At 43.8% G+C, this 12,331-nt stretch overlaps 10 non-coding genes across 10 annotated transcripts; all 10 read left to right on the top strand.

Annotated features, from left to right (window-relative positions):
* The first annotated feature begins 1,009 nt into the window (after nt 1–1,009).
* trnai-uau (transfer RNA isoleucine (anticodon UAU)) lies at nt 1,010–1,103 on the top strand. Its single transcript has 2 exons — nt 1,010–1,047; nt 1,068–1,103. It is a non-coding gene; the product is annotated as a tRNA-Ile (tRNA).
* Nucleotides 1,104–1,757: 654 nt separating this feature from the next.
* On the top strand, nt 1,758–1,851 carry trnai-uau (transfer RNA isoleucine (anticodon UAU)). The gene is made up of 2 exons: nt 1,758–1,795; nt 1,816–1,851. It is a non-coding gene; the product is annotated as a tRNA-Ile (tRNA).
* A 1,648-nt stretch (nt 1,852–3,499) lies between these two features.
* trnai-uau (transfer RNA isoleucine (anticodon UAU)) lies at nt 3,500–3,593 on the top strand. The gene is made up of 2 exons: nt 3,500–3,537; nt 3,558–3,593. It is a non-coding gene; the product is annotated as a tRNA-Ile (tRNA).
* Nucleotides 3,594–5,697: 2,104 nt separating this feature from the next.
* trnai-uau (transfer RNA isoleucine (anticodon UAU)) lies at nt 5,698–5,791 on the top strand. The gene is made up of 2 exons: nt 5,698–5,735; nt 5,756–5,791. It is a non-coding gene; the product is annotated as a tRNA-Ile (tRNA).
* A 1,142-nt stretch (nt 5,792–6,933) lies between these two features.
* Nucleotides 6,934–7,027, top strand: trnai-uau (transfer RNA isoleucine (anticodon UAU)). The gene is made up of 2 exons: nt 6,934–6,971; nt 6,992–7,027. It is a non-coding gene; the product is annotated as a tRNA-Ile (tRNA).
* Nucleotides 7,028–7,681: 654 nt separating this feature from the next.
* trnai-uau (transfer RNA isoleucine (anticodon UAU)) lies at nt 7,682–7,775 on the top strand. The gene is made up of 2 exons: nt 7,682–7,719; nt 7,740–7,775. It is a non-coding gene; the product is annotated as a tRNA-Ile (tRNA).
* A 1,151-nt stretch (nt 7,776–8,926) lies between these two features.
* trnai-uau (transfer RNA isoleucine (anticodon UAU)) lies at nt 8,927–9,020 on the top strand. The gene is made up of 2 exons: nt 8,927–8,964; nt 8,985–9,020. It is a non-coding gene; the product is annotated as a tRNA-Ile (tRNA).
* A 1,115-nt stretch (nt 9,021–10,135) lies between these two features.
* Nucleotides 10,136–10,229, top strand: trnai-uau (transfer RNA isoleucine (anticodon UAU)). The gene is made up of 2 exons: nt 10,136–10,173; nt 10,194–10,229. It is a non-coding gene; the product is annotated as a tRNA-Ile (tRNA).
* Nucleotides 10,230–11,370: 1,141 nt separating this feature from the next.
* Nucleotides 11,371–11,464, top strand: trnai-uau (transfer RNA isoleucine (anticodon UAU)). Its single transcript has 2 exons — nt 11,371–11,408; nt 11,429–11,464. It is a non-coding gene; the product is annotated as a tRNA-Ile (tRNA).
* A 654-nt stretch (nt 11,465–12,118) lies between these two features.
* On the top strand, nt 12,119–12,212 carry trnai-uau (transfer RNA isoleucine (anticodon UAU)). Its single transcript has 2 exons — nt 12,119–12,156; nt 12,177–12,212. It is a non-coding gene; the product is annotated as a tRNA-Ile (tRNA).
* Nucleotides 12,213–12,331: the final 119 nt, after the last annotated feature.

Consider the following 12,331-nt stretch of genomic DNA (forward strand, 5'->3'; position numbering starts at 1 on the left):
TGATGGATCCTGTGGTGCAGTCTGTCAGCATGTTGTACTTATACAGCAGTATACAGAAATTAGATGACAAGGTTACGACTTCAAGCCCCACCAGGAGCAAGTATTCTTCTAGAAGCCTATGCCTGTCTATTTCTTGTCCATAAAAGGAGCATTTATTCAATCCATTTAGGAGGACGTTTAATAGATAATAGGTATGTCATTGAGATAACAGGTCAGAGTGCAGGAACAGCAAGTATTCAAATTCATAGTCTTCTCTATCACCAGCTATGCCTGACAAGTCAGCAATGCAGGGTGGCTAGACTGCTCGAAAGTCAGTGAGTTGGTGCTTCTGCAGTGAAAGTAACTACCTAACGTGGGGATCAAACCCACGACCCTGAGATTAAGAGTCTCATGCTCTACCGACTGAGCTAGCCAGGTACCTCAACAGTAGTTTTGACTTGGTCCGAATATCGTTCAGCTCCATTTCTGCAAAATATGAAGATCAGTGAAAGTGTTGTTGATGGATCCTGTGGTGCAATTGGTTAGCCTGTTTTACTTATACAGCAGTATACAGAAATTAGATGACAAGGTTATGAGTTCAAGCCCCACCAGGAGCAAGTATTCTTCTTGAAGCCTCTGCCTGTCTATTTCTTGTCCGTAAAAGGAGCATTTATTCAATCCATTTAGGAGGACGTTTAATAGATAATAGGGATGTCATTGAGATGACAGGTCAGAGTGCAGGCAGAGATAGAATACAAAATCATCGTCTTCTCTATCACCAGCTATGCCTGACAAGTCAGCAATGCAGGGTGGCACGCCTGCTCGAAAGTCCAAGCGTATGGCTGTTTGCGAAGTTTTTTGGTGCTTCGGCTCAGAAAAGAATCACCCCATTTGTGGTTCGAACCCACGAATACGAGATAAAGAGTCTCATTCTCTACCGTCTGAGTTAGCCAGGTAGGTCAATTGTCGGACTGACTCTGACCGAATATTGTACATCTGTTTGTGCAAAATGTGGTAAACAAGTGATCAGGCTCCTGTGGCGCAATCGGTTAGCGCGTGGTACTTATACAGCAGTATGCAGCGAAGCAATGCCGAGGTTGTGAGTTCGATCCTCACCAGGAGCATGTACTTTTATTGAACCCTCTGCCTGTCTATTTATGCTCTACCGACTGAGCTAGCCAGGTACCTCAACAGTAGTATTGACTTGGTCCGAATATCGTTCAGCTCCATTTCTGCAAAATATGAAGATCAGTGAAAGTGTTGTTGATGGATCCTGTGGTGCAATTGGTTAGCCTGTTTTACTTATACAGCAGTATACAGAAATTAGATGACAAGGTTACGACTTCAAGCCCCACCAGGAGCAAGTATTCTTCTAGAAGCCTATGCCTGTCTATTTCTTGTCCATAAAAGGAGCATTTATTCAATCCATTTAGGAGGACGTTTAATAGATAATAGGGATGTCATTGAGATGACAGGTCAGAGTGCAGGCAGAGATAGAATACAAAATCATCGTCTTCTCTAACACCAGCTATGCCTGACAAGTCAGCAATGCAGGGTGGCAAGCCTGCTCGAAAGTCCAAGCGTATGGCTGTTTGCGAAGTGTTTTGGTGCTTCGGCTCAGAAAATAATCACCCCATTTGTGGTTCGAACCCACGAATACGAGATGAAGAGTCTCATTCTCTACCGTCTGAGTTAGCCAGGTAGGTCAATTGTCGGACTGACTCTGACCGAATATTGTACATCTATGTTTGTGCAAAATGTGGTAAACAGGTGATCAGGCTCCTGTGGCGCAATCGGTTAGCGCGTGGTACTTATACAGCAGTATGCAGCGAAGCAATGCCGAGGTTGTGAGTTCGATCCTCACCAGGAGCATGTACTTTTCTTGAACCCTCTGCCTGTCTATTTATGCTCTACCGACTGAGCTAGCCAGGTACCTCAACAGTAGTATTGACTTGGTCCGAATATCGTTCAGCTCCATTTCTGCAAAATATGAAGATCAGTGAAAGTGTTGTTGATGGATCCTGTGGTGCAATTGGTTAGCCTGTTTTACTTATACAGCAGTATACAGAAATTAGATGACAAGGTTATGAGTTCAATTCCCACCAGGAGCAAGTATTCTTCTAGAAGCCTATGCCTGTCTATTTCTTGTCCATAAAAGGAGCATTTATTCAATCCATTTAGGAGGACGTTTAATAGATAATAGGTATGTCATTGAGATAACAGGTCAGAGTGCAGGAACAGCAAGTATTCAAATTCATAGTCTTCTCTATCACCAGCTATGCCTGACAAGTCAGCAATGCAGGGTGGCTAGACTGCTCGAAAGTCAGTGAGTTGGTGCTTCTGCAGTGAAAATAACCACCTAACGTGGGGATCAAACCCACGACCCTGAGATTAAGAGTCTCATGCTCTACCGACTGAGCTAGCCAGGTACCTCAACAGTAGTATTGACTTGGTCCGAATATCGTTCAGCTCCATTTCTGCAAAATATGAAGATCAGTGAAAGTGTTGTTGATGGATCCTGTGGTGCAGTCTGTCAGCATGTTGTACTTATACAGCAGTATACAGAAATTAGATGACAAGGTTATGAGTTCAAGCCCCACCAGGAGCAAGTATTCTTCTTGAAGCCTCTGCCTGTCTATTTCTTGTCCATAAAATGAGCATTTATTCAATCCATTTAGGAGGACGTTTAATAGATAATAGGTATGTCATGGAGATAACAGGTCAGAGTGCAGGAACAGCATGTATTCAAATTCATAGTCTTCTCTATCACCAGCTATGCCTGACAAGTCAGCAATGCAGGGTGGCTAGACTGCTCGAAAGTCAGTGAGTTGGTGCTTCTGCAGTGAAAATAACCACCGAACGTGGGGATCAAACCCACTACCCTGAGATTAAGAGTCTCATACTCTACCGACTGAGCTAGCCAGGTACCTCAACAGTAGTATTGACTTGGTCCGAATATCGTTCAGCTCCATTTCTGCAAAATATGAAGATCAGTGAAAGTGTTGTAGATGGATCCTGTGGTGCAATTGGTTAGCCTGTTTTACTTATACAGCAGTATACAGAAATTAGATGACAAGGTTATGAGTTCAAGCCCCACCAGGAGCAAGTATTCTTCTTGAAGCCTCTGCCTGTCTATTTCTTGTCCATAAAAGGAGCATTTATTCAATCCATTTAGGAGGACGTTTAATAGATAATAGGGATGTCATTGAGATGACAGGTCAGAGTGCAGGCAGAGATAGAATACAAAATCATCGTCTTCTCTATCACCAGCTATGCCTGACAAGTCAGCAATGCAGGGTGGCAAGCCTGCTCGAAAGTCCAAGCGTATGGCTGTTTGCAAAGTTTTTTGGTGCTTCGGCTCAGAAAAGAATCACCCCATTTGTGGTTCGAACCCACGAATACGAGATAAAGAGTCTCATTCTCTACCGTCTGAGTTAGCCAGGTAGGTCAATTGTCGGACTGACTCTGACCGAATATTGTACATCTATGTTTGTGCAAAATGTGGTAAACAGGTCATCAGGCTCCTGTGGCGCAATCGGTTAGCGCGTGGTACTTATACAGCAGTATGCAGCGAAGCAATGCCGAGGTTGTGAGTTCGATCCTCACCAGGAGCACGTACTTTTCTTGAACCCTCTGCCTGTCTATTTATGCTCTACCAACTGAGCTAGCCAGGTAGCTCAACAGTAGTATTGACTTGGTCCGAATATCGTTCAGCTCCATTTCTGCAAAATATGAAGATCAGTGAAAGTGTTGTTGATGGATCCTGTGGTGCAGTCTGTCAGCATGTTGTACTTATACAGCAGTATACAGAAATTAGATGACAAGGTTACGACTTCAAGCCCCACCAGGAGCAAGAATTCTTCTAGAAGTCTATTTCTTGTCCATAAAAGGAGCATTTATTCAATCCATTTAGGAGGACGTTTAATAGGTATGTCATTGAGATAACAGGTCAGAGTGCAGGAACAGCAAGTATTCAAATTCATAGTCTTCTCTATCACCAGCTATGCCTGACAAGTCAGCAATGCTAGACTGCTCGAAAGTCAGTGAGTTGGTGCTCCTGCAGTGAAAATAACCACCTAACGTGGGGATCAAACCCACAACCCTGAGATTAAGAGTCTCATGCTCTACCGACTGAGCTAGCCAGGTACCTCAACAGTAGTATTGACTTGGTCCGAATATCGTTCAGCTCCATTTCTGCAAAATATGAAGATCAGTGAAAGTGTTGTTGATGGATCCTGTGGTGCAATTGGTTAGCCTGTTTTACTTATACAGCAGTATACAGAAATTAGATGACAAGGTTATGAGTTCAAGCCCCACCAGGAGCAAGTATTCTTCTTGAAGCCTCTGCCTGTCTATTTCTTGTCCATAAAAGGAACATTTATTCAATCCATTTAGGAGGACGTTTAATAGATAATAGGGATGTCATCGAGATGACAGGTCAGAGTGCAGGAACAGCATGTATTCAAATTCATAGTCTTCTCTATCACCAGCTATGCCTGACAAGTTAGCAATGCAGACTAGACTGCTCGAAAGTCAGTGAGTTGGTGCTTCTGCAGTGAAAATAACCACTTAACATGGGGATCAAACCCACGACCCTGAGATTAAGAGTCTCATGCTCTACCGACTGAGCTAGCCAGGTACATCAACAGTAGTATTGACTTGGTCCGAATATCGTTCAGCTCCATTTCTGCAAAATATGAAGATCAGTGAAAGTGTTGTTGATGGATCCTGTGGTGCAGTCTGTCAGCATGTTGTACTTATACAGCAGTATACAGAAATTAGATGACAAGGTTACGACTTCAAGCCCCACCAGGAGCAAGTATTCTTCTTGAAGCCTGTCTATTTCTTGTCCATAAAAGGAGCATTTATTCAATCCATTTAGGAGGACGTTTAATAGATAATAGGTATGTCATTGAGATAACAGGTCAGAGTGCAGGAACAGCAAGTATTCAAATTCATCTCTATCACCAGCTATGCCTGACAAGTCAGCAATGCAGGGTGGCTAGACTGCTCGAAAGTCAGTGAGTTGATGCTTCTGCAGGGATAATAACCACCTAACGTGGGGATCAAACCCACGACCCTGAGATTAAGAGTCTCATGCTCTACCGACTGAGCTAGCCAGGTACCTCAACAGTAGTATTGACTTGGTCCGAATATCGTTCAGCTCCATTTCTGCAAAATATGAAGATCAGTGAAAGTGTTGTTGATGGATCCTGTGGTGCAATTGGTTAGCCTGTTTTACTTATACAGCAGTATACAGAAATTAGATGACAAGGTTATGAGTTCAAGCCCCACCAGGAGCAAGTATTCTTCTTGAAGCCTCTGCCTGTCTATTTCTTGTCCATAAAAGGAGCATTTATTCAATCCATTTAGGAGGACGTTTAATAGATAATAGGGATGTCATTGAGATGACAGGTCAGAGTGCAGGCAGAGATAGAATACAAAATCATCGTCTTCTCTATCACCAGCTATGCCTGACAAGTCAGCAATGCAGGGTGGCAAGCCTGCTCGAAAGTCCAAGCGTATGGCTGTTTGAGAAGTTTTTTGGTGCTTCGGCTCAGAAAATAATCACCCCATTTGTGGTTCGAACCCACGAATATGAGATAAAGAGTCTCATTCTCTACCGTCTGAGTTAGCCAGGTAGGTCAATTGTCGGACTGACTCTGACCGAATATTGTACATCTATGTTTGTGCAAAATGTGGTAAACAGGTGATCAGGCTCCTGTGGCGCAATCGGTTAGCGCGTGGTACTTATACAGCAGTATGCAGCGAAGCAATGCCGAGGTTGTGAGTTCGATCCTCACCAGGAGCGTGTACTTTTCTTGAACCCTCTGCCTGTCTATTTATGCTCTACCGACTGAGCTAGCCAGGTACCTCAACAGTAGTATTGACTTGGTCCGAATATCGTTCAGCTCCATTTCTGCAAAATATGAAGATCAGTGAAAGTGTTGTTGATGGATCCTGTGGTGCAGTCTGTCAGCATGTTGTACTTATACAGCAGTATACAGAAATTAGATGACAAGGTTACGACTTCAAGCCCCAAGTATTCTTCTAGAAGCCTATGCCTGTCTATTTCTTGTCCATAAAAGGAGCATTTATTCAATCCATTTAGGAGGACGTTTAATAGATAATAGGTATGTCATTGAGATAACAGGTCAGAGTGCAGGAACAGCAAGTATTCAAATTCATAGTCTTCTCTATCACCAGCTATGCCTGACAAGTCAGCAATGCAGGGTGGCTAGACTGCTCGAAAGTCAGTGAGTTGGTGCTTCTGCAGTGAAAATAACCACCTGACATGGGGATCAAACCCACGACCCTGAGATTAAGAGTCTCATGCTCTACCGACTGAGCTAGCCAGGTACCTCAACAGTCGTATTGACTTGGTCCGAATATCGTTCAGCTCCATTTCTGCAAACTATGAAGATCAGTGAAAGTGTTGTTGATGGATCCTGTGGTGCAATTGGTTAGCCTGTTTTACTTATACAGCAGTATACAGAAATTAGATGACAAGGTTATGAGTTCAAGCCCCACCAGGAGCAAGTATTCTTCTTGAAGCCTCTAACTGTCTATTTCTTGTCCATAAAAGGAGCATTTATTCAATCCATTTAGGAGGACGTTTAATAGATAATAGGGATGTCATTGAGATGACAGTTCAGAGTGCAGGCAGAGATAGAATACAACATCATCGTCTTCTCTAACACCAGCTATGCCTGACAAGTCAGCAATGCAGGGTGGCAAGCCTGCTCGAAAGTCCAAGCGTATGGCTGTTTGCGAAGTGTTTTGGTGCTTCGGCTCAGAAAAGAATCACCCCATTTGTGGTTCGAACCCACGAATACGAGATGAAGAGTCTCATTCTCTACCGTCTGAGTTAGCCAGGTAGGTCAATTGTCGGACTGACTCTGACCGAATATTGTACATCTATGTTTGTGCAAAATGTGGTAAACAGGTGATCAGGCTCCTGTGGCGCAATCGGTTAGCGCGTGGTACTTATACAGCAGTATGCAGCGAAGCAATGCCGAGGTTGTGAGTTCAATCCTCACCAGGAGCATGTACTTTTCTTGAACCCTCTGCCTGTCTATTTATGCTCTACCGACTGAGCTAGCCAGGTACCTCAACAGTAGTATTGACTTGGTCCGAATATCGTTCAGCTCCATTTCTGCAAAATATGAAGATCAGTGAAAGTGTTGTTGATGGATCCTGTGGTGCAATTGGTTAGCCTGTTTTACTTATACAGCAGTATACAGAAATTAGATGACAAGGTTATGAGTTCAAGCCCCACCAGGAGCAAGTATTCTTCTTGAAGCCTCTGCCTGTCTATTTCTTGTCCATAAAAGGAGCATTTATTCAATCCATTTAGGAGGACGTTTAATAGATAATAGGGATGTCATTGAGATGACAGGTCAGAGTGCAGGCAGAGATAGAATTCAAAATCATTGTCTTCTCTATCACCAGCTATGCCTGACAAGTCAGCAATGCAGGGTGGCAAGCCTGCTCGAAAGTCCAAGCGTATGGCTGTTTGCAAAGTTTTTTGGTGCTTCGGCTCAGAAAATAATCCCCCCATTTGTGGTTCGAACCCACGAATACGAGATAAAGAGTCTCATTCTCTACCGTCTGAGTTAGCCAGGTAGGTCAATTGTCGGACTGACTCTGACCGAATATTGTACATCTATGTTTGTGCAAAATGTGGTAAACAGGTGATCAGGCTCCTGTGGCCCAATCGGTTAGCGCGTGGTACTTATACAGCAGTATGCAGCGAAGCAATGCCGAGGTTGTGAGTTCGATCCTCACCAGGAGCATGTACTTTTCTTGAACCCTCTGCCTGTCTATTTATGCTCTACCGACTGAGCTAGCCAGGTACCTCAACAGTAGTATTGACTTGGTCCGAATATCGTTCAGCTCCATTTCTGCAAAATATGAAGATCAGTGAAAGTGTTGTTGATGGATCCTGTGGTGCAGTCTGTCAGCACGTTGTACTTATACAGCAGTATACAGAAATTAGATGACAAGGTTACGACTTCAAGCCCCACCAGGAGCAAGTATTCTTCTTAAAGCCTCTGCCTGTCTATTTCTTGTCCATAAAGGGAGCATTTATTCAATCCATTTAGGAGGACGTTTAATAGATAATAGGGATGTCATTGAGATGACAGGTCAGAGTGCAGGCAGAGATAGAATACAAAATCATCGTCTTCTCTATCACCAGCTATGCCTGACAAGTCAGCAATGCAGGGTGGCTAGACTGCTCGAAAGTCAGTGAGTTGGTGCTTCTGCAGTGAAAATAACCACCTGACATGGGGATCAAACCCACGACCCTGAGATTAAGAGTCTCATGCTCTACCGACTGAGCTAGCCAGGTACCTCAACAGTCGTATTGACTTGGTCCGAATATCGTTCAGCTCCATTTCTGCAAAATATGAAGATCAGTGAAAGTGTTGTTGATGGATCCTGTGGTGCAATTGGTTAGCCTGTTTTACTTATACAGCAGTATACAGAAATTAGATGACAAGGTTATGAGTTCAAGCCCCACCAGGAGCAAGTATTCTTCTTGAAGCCTCTAACTGTCTATTTCTTGTCCATAAAAGGAGCATTTATTCAATCCATTTAGGAGGACGTTTAATAGATAATAGGGATGTCATTGAGATGACAGGTCAGAGTGCAGGCAGAGATAGAATACAAAATCATCGTCTTCTCTAACACCAGCTATGCCTGACAAGTCAGCAATGCAGGGTGGCAAGCCTGCTCGAAAGTCCAAGCGTATGGCTGTTTGCGATGTGTTTTGGTGCTTCGGCTCAGAAAAGAATCACCCCATTTGTGGTTCGAACCCACGAATACGAGATGAAGAGTCTCATTCTCTACCGTCTGAGTTAGCCAGGTAGGTCAATTGTCGGACTGACTCTGACCGAATATTGTACATCTATGTTTGTGCAAAATGTGGTAAACAGGTGATCAGGCTCCTGTGGCGCAATCGGTTAGCGCGTGGTACTTATACAGCAGTATGCAGCGAAGCAATGCCGAGGTTGTGAGTTCGATCCTCACCAGGAGCATGTACTTTTCTTGAACCCTCTGCCTGTCTATTTATGCTCTACCGACTGAGCTAGCCAGGTACCTCAACAGTAGTATTGACTTGGTCCGAATATCGTTCAGCTCCATTTCTGCAAAATATGAAGATCAGTGAAAGTGTTGTTGATGGATCCTGTGGTGCAATTGGTTAGCCTGTTGTACTTATACAGCAGTATACAGAAATTAGATGACAAGGTTACTACTTCAAGCCCCACCAGGAGCAAGTATTCTTCTAGAAGCCTATGCCTGTCTATTTCTTGTCCATAAAAGGAGCATTTATTCAATCCATTTAGGAGGACGTTTAATAGAAAATAGGTATGTCATTGAGATAACAGGTCAGAGTGCAGGAACAGCAAGTATTCAAATTCATAGTCTTCTCTATCACCAGCTATGCCTGACAAGTCAGCAATGCAGGGTGGCTAGACTGCTCGAAAGTCAGTGAGTTGGTGCTTCTGCAGTGAAAATAACCACCTAACGTGGGGATCAAACCCACGACCCTGAGATTAAGAGTCTCATGCTCTACCGACTGAGCTAGCCAGGTACCTCAACAGTAGTATTGACTTGGCCCGAATATCGTTCAGCTCCATTTCTGCAAAATATGAAGATCAGTGAAAGTGTTGTTGATGGATCCTGTGGTGCAATTGGTAAGCCTGTTTTACTTATACAGCAGTATACAGAAATTAGATGACAAGGTTATGAGTTCAAGCCCCACCAGGAGCAAGTATTCTTCTTGAAGCCTATGCCTGTCTATTTCTTGTCCATAAAAGGAGCATTTATTCAATCCATTTAGGAGGACGTTTAATAGATAATAGGTATGTCATTGAGATAACAGGTCAGAGTGCAGGAACAGCAAGTATTCAAATTCATAGTCTTCTCTATCACCAGCTATGCCTGACAAGTCAGCAATGCAGGGTGGCTAGACTGCTCGAAAGTCTTCGGCTCAGAAAAGAATCCCCCCATTTGTGGTTCGAACCCACGAATACGAGATAAAGAGTCTCATTCTCTACCGTCTGAGTTAGCCAGGTAGGTCAATTGTCGGACTGACTCTGACCGAATATTGTACATCTGTTTGTGCAAAATGTGGTAAACAGGTTATCAGGCTCCTGTGGCGCAATCGGTTAGCGCGTGGTACTTATACAGCAGTATGCAGCGAAGCAATGCCGAGGTTGTGAGTTCGATCCTCACCAAGAGCATGTACTTTTCTTGAACCCTCTGCCTGTCTATTTATGCTCTACCGACTGAGCTAGCCAGGTACCTCAACAGTAGTATTGACTTGGTCCGAATATCGTTCAGCTCCATTTCTGCAAAATATGAAGATCAGTGAAAGTGTTGTTGATGGATCCTGTGGTGCAGTCTGTCAGCATGTTGTACTTATACAGCAGTATACAGAAATTAGATGACAAGGTTACGACTTCAAGCCCCACCAGGAGCAAGTATTCTTCTAGAAGCCTCTGCCTGTCTATTTCTTGTCCATAAAAGGAGCATTTATTCAATCCATTTAGGAGGACGTTTAATAGATAATAGGTATGTCATTGAGATAACAGGTCAGATTGCAGGAACAGCAAGTATTCAAATTCATAGTCTTCTCTATCACCAGCTATGCCTGACAAGTCAGCAATGCAGGGTGGCTAGACTGCTCGAAAGTCAGTGAGTTGGTGCTTCTGCAGTGAAAATAACCACCTAACGTGGGGATCAAACCCACGACCCTGAGATTAAGAGTCTCATGCTCTACCGACTGAGCTAGCCAGGTACCTCAACAGTTGTATTGACTTGGTCCGAATATCGTTCAGCTCCATTTCTGCAAAATATGAAGATCAGTGAAAGTGTTGTTGATGGATCCTGTGGTGCAATTGGTTAGCCTGTTTTACTTATACAGAAATTAGATGACAAGGTTATGAGTTCAAGCCCCACCAGGAGCAAGTATTCTTCTTGAAGCCTCTGCCTGTCTATTTCTTGTCCATAAAAGGAGCATTTATTCAATCCATTTAGGAGGACGTTTAATAGATAATAGGGATGTCATTGAGATGACAGGTCAGAGTGCAGGCAGAGATAGAATACAAAATCATCGTCTTCTCTATCACCAGCTATGCCTGACAAGTCAGCAATGCAGGGTGGCAAGCCTGCTCGAAAGTCCAAGCGTATGGCTGTTTGCGAAGTTTTTTGGTGCTTCGGCTCAGAAAAGAATCCCCCCATTTGTGGTTCGAACCCACGAATACGAGATAAAGAGTCTCATTCTCTACCGTCTGAGTTAGCCAGGTAGGTCAATTGTCGGACTGACTCTGACCGAATATTGTACATCTATGTTTGTGCAAAATGTGGTAAACAGGTGATCAGGCTCCTGTGGCGCAATCGGTTAGCGCGTGGTACTTATACAGCAGTATGCAGCGAAGCAATGCCGAGGTTGTGAGTTCGATCCTCACCAGGAGCATGTACTTTTCTTGAACCCTCTGCCTGTCTATTTATGCTCTACCGACTGAGCTAGCCAGGTACCTCAACAGTAGTATTGACTTGGTCTGAATATCGTTCAGCTCCATTTCTGCAAATTATGAAGATCAGTGAAAGTGTTGTTGATGGATCCTGTGGTGCAGTCTGTCAGCATGTTGTACTTATACAGCAGTATACAGAAATTAGATGACAAGGTTACGACTTCAAGCCCCACCAGGAGCAAGTATTCTTCTAGAAGCCTATGCCTGTCTATTTCTTGTCCATAAAAGGAGCATTTATTCAATCCATTTAGGAGGACGTTTAATAGATAATAGGGATGTCATTGAGATGACAGGTCAAAGTGCAGGCAGAGATAGAATACAAAATCATCGTCTTCTCTAACACCAGCTATGCCTGACAAGTCAGCAATGCAGGGTGGCAAGCCTGCTCGAAAGTCCAAGCGTATGGCTGTTTGCGAAGTGTTTTGGTGCTTCGGCTCAGAAAATAATCACCCCATTTGTGGTTCGAACCCACGAATACGAGATGAAGAGTCTCATTCTCTACCGTCTGAGTTAGCCAGGTAGGTCAATTGTCGGACTGACTCTGACCGAATATTGTACATCTATGTTTGTGCAAAATGTGGTAAACAGGTGATCAGGCTCCTGTGGCGCAATCGGTTAGCGCGTGGTACTTATACAGCAGTATGCAGCGAAGCAATGCCGAGGTTGTGAGTTCGATCCTCACCAGGAGCATGTACTTTTCTTGAACCCTCTGCCTGTCTATTTATGCTCTACCGACTGAGCTAGCCAGGTACCTCAACAGTAGTATTGACTTGGTCCGAATATCGTTCAGCTCCATTTCTGCAAAATAT

Source organism: Oncorhynchus clarkii, unplaced genomic scaffold (assembly GCF_045791955.1).
Source record: "Oncorhynchus clarkii lewisi isolate Uvic-CL-2024 unplaced genomic scaffold, UVic_Ocla_1.0 unplaced_contig_11233_pilon_pilon, whole genome shotgun sequence".
Taxonomy (NCBI): domain Eukaryota; kingdom Metazoa; phylum Chordata; class Actinopteri; order Salmoniformes; family Salmonidae; genus Oncorhynchus; species Oncorhynchus clarkii.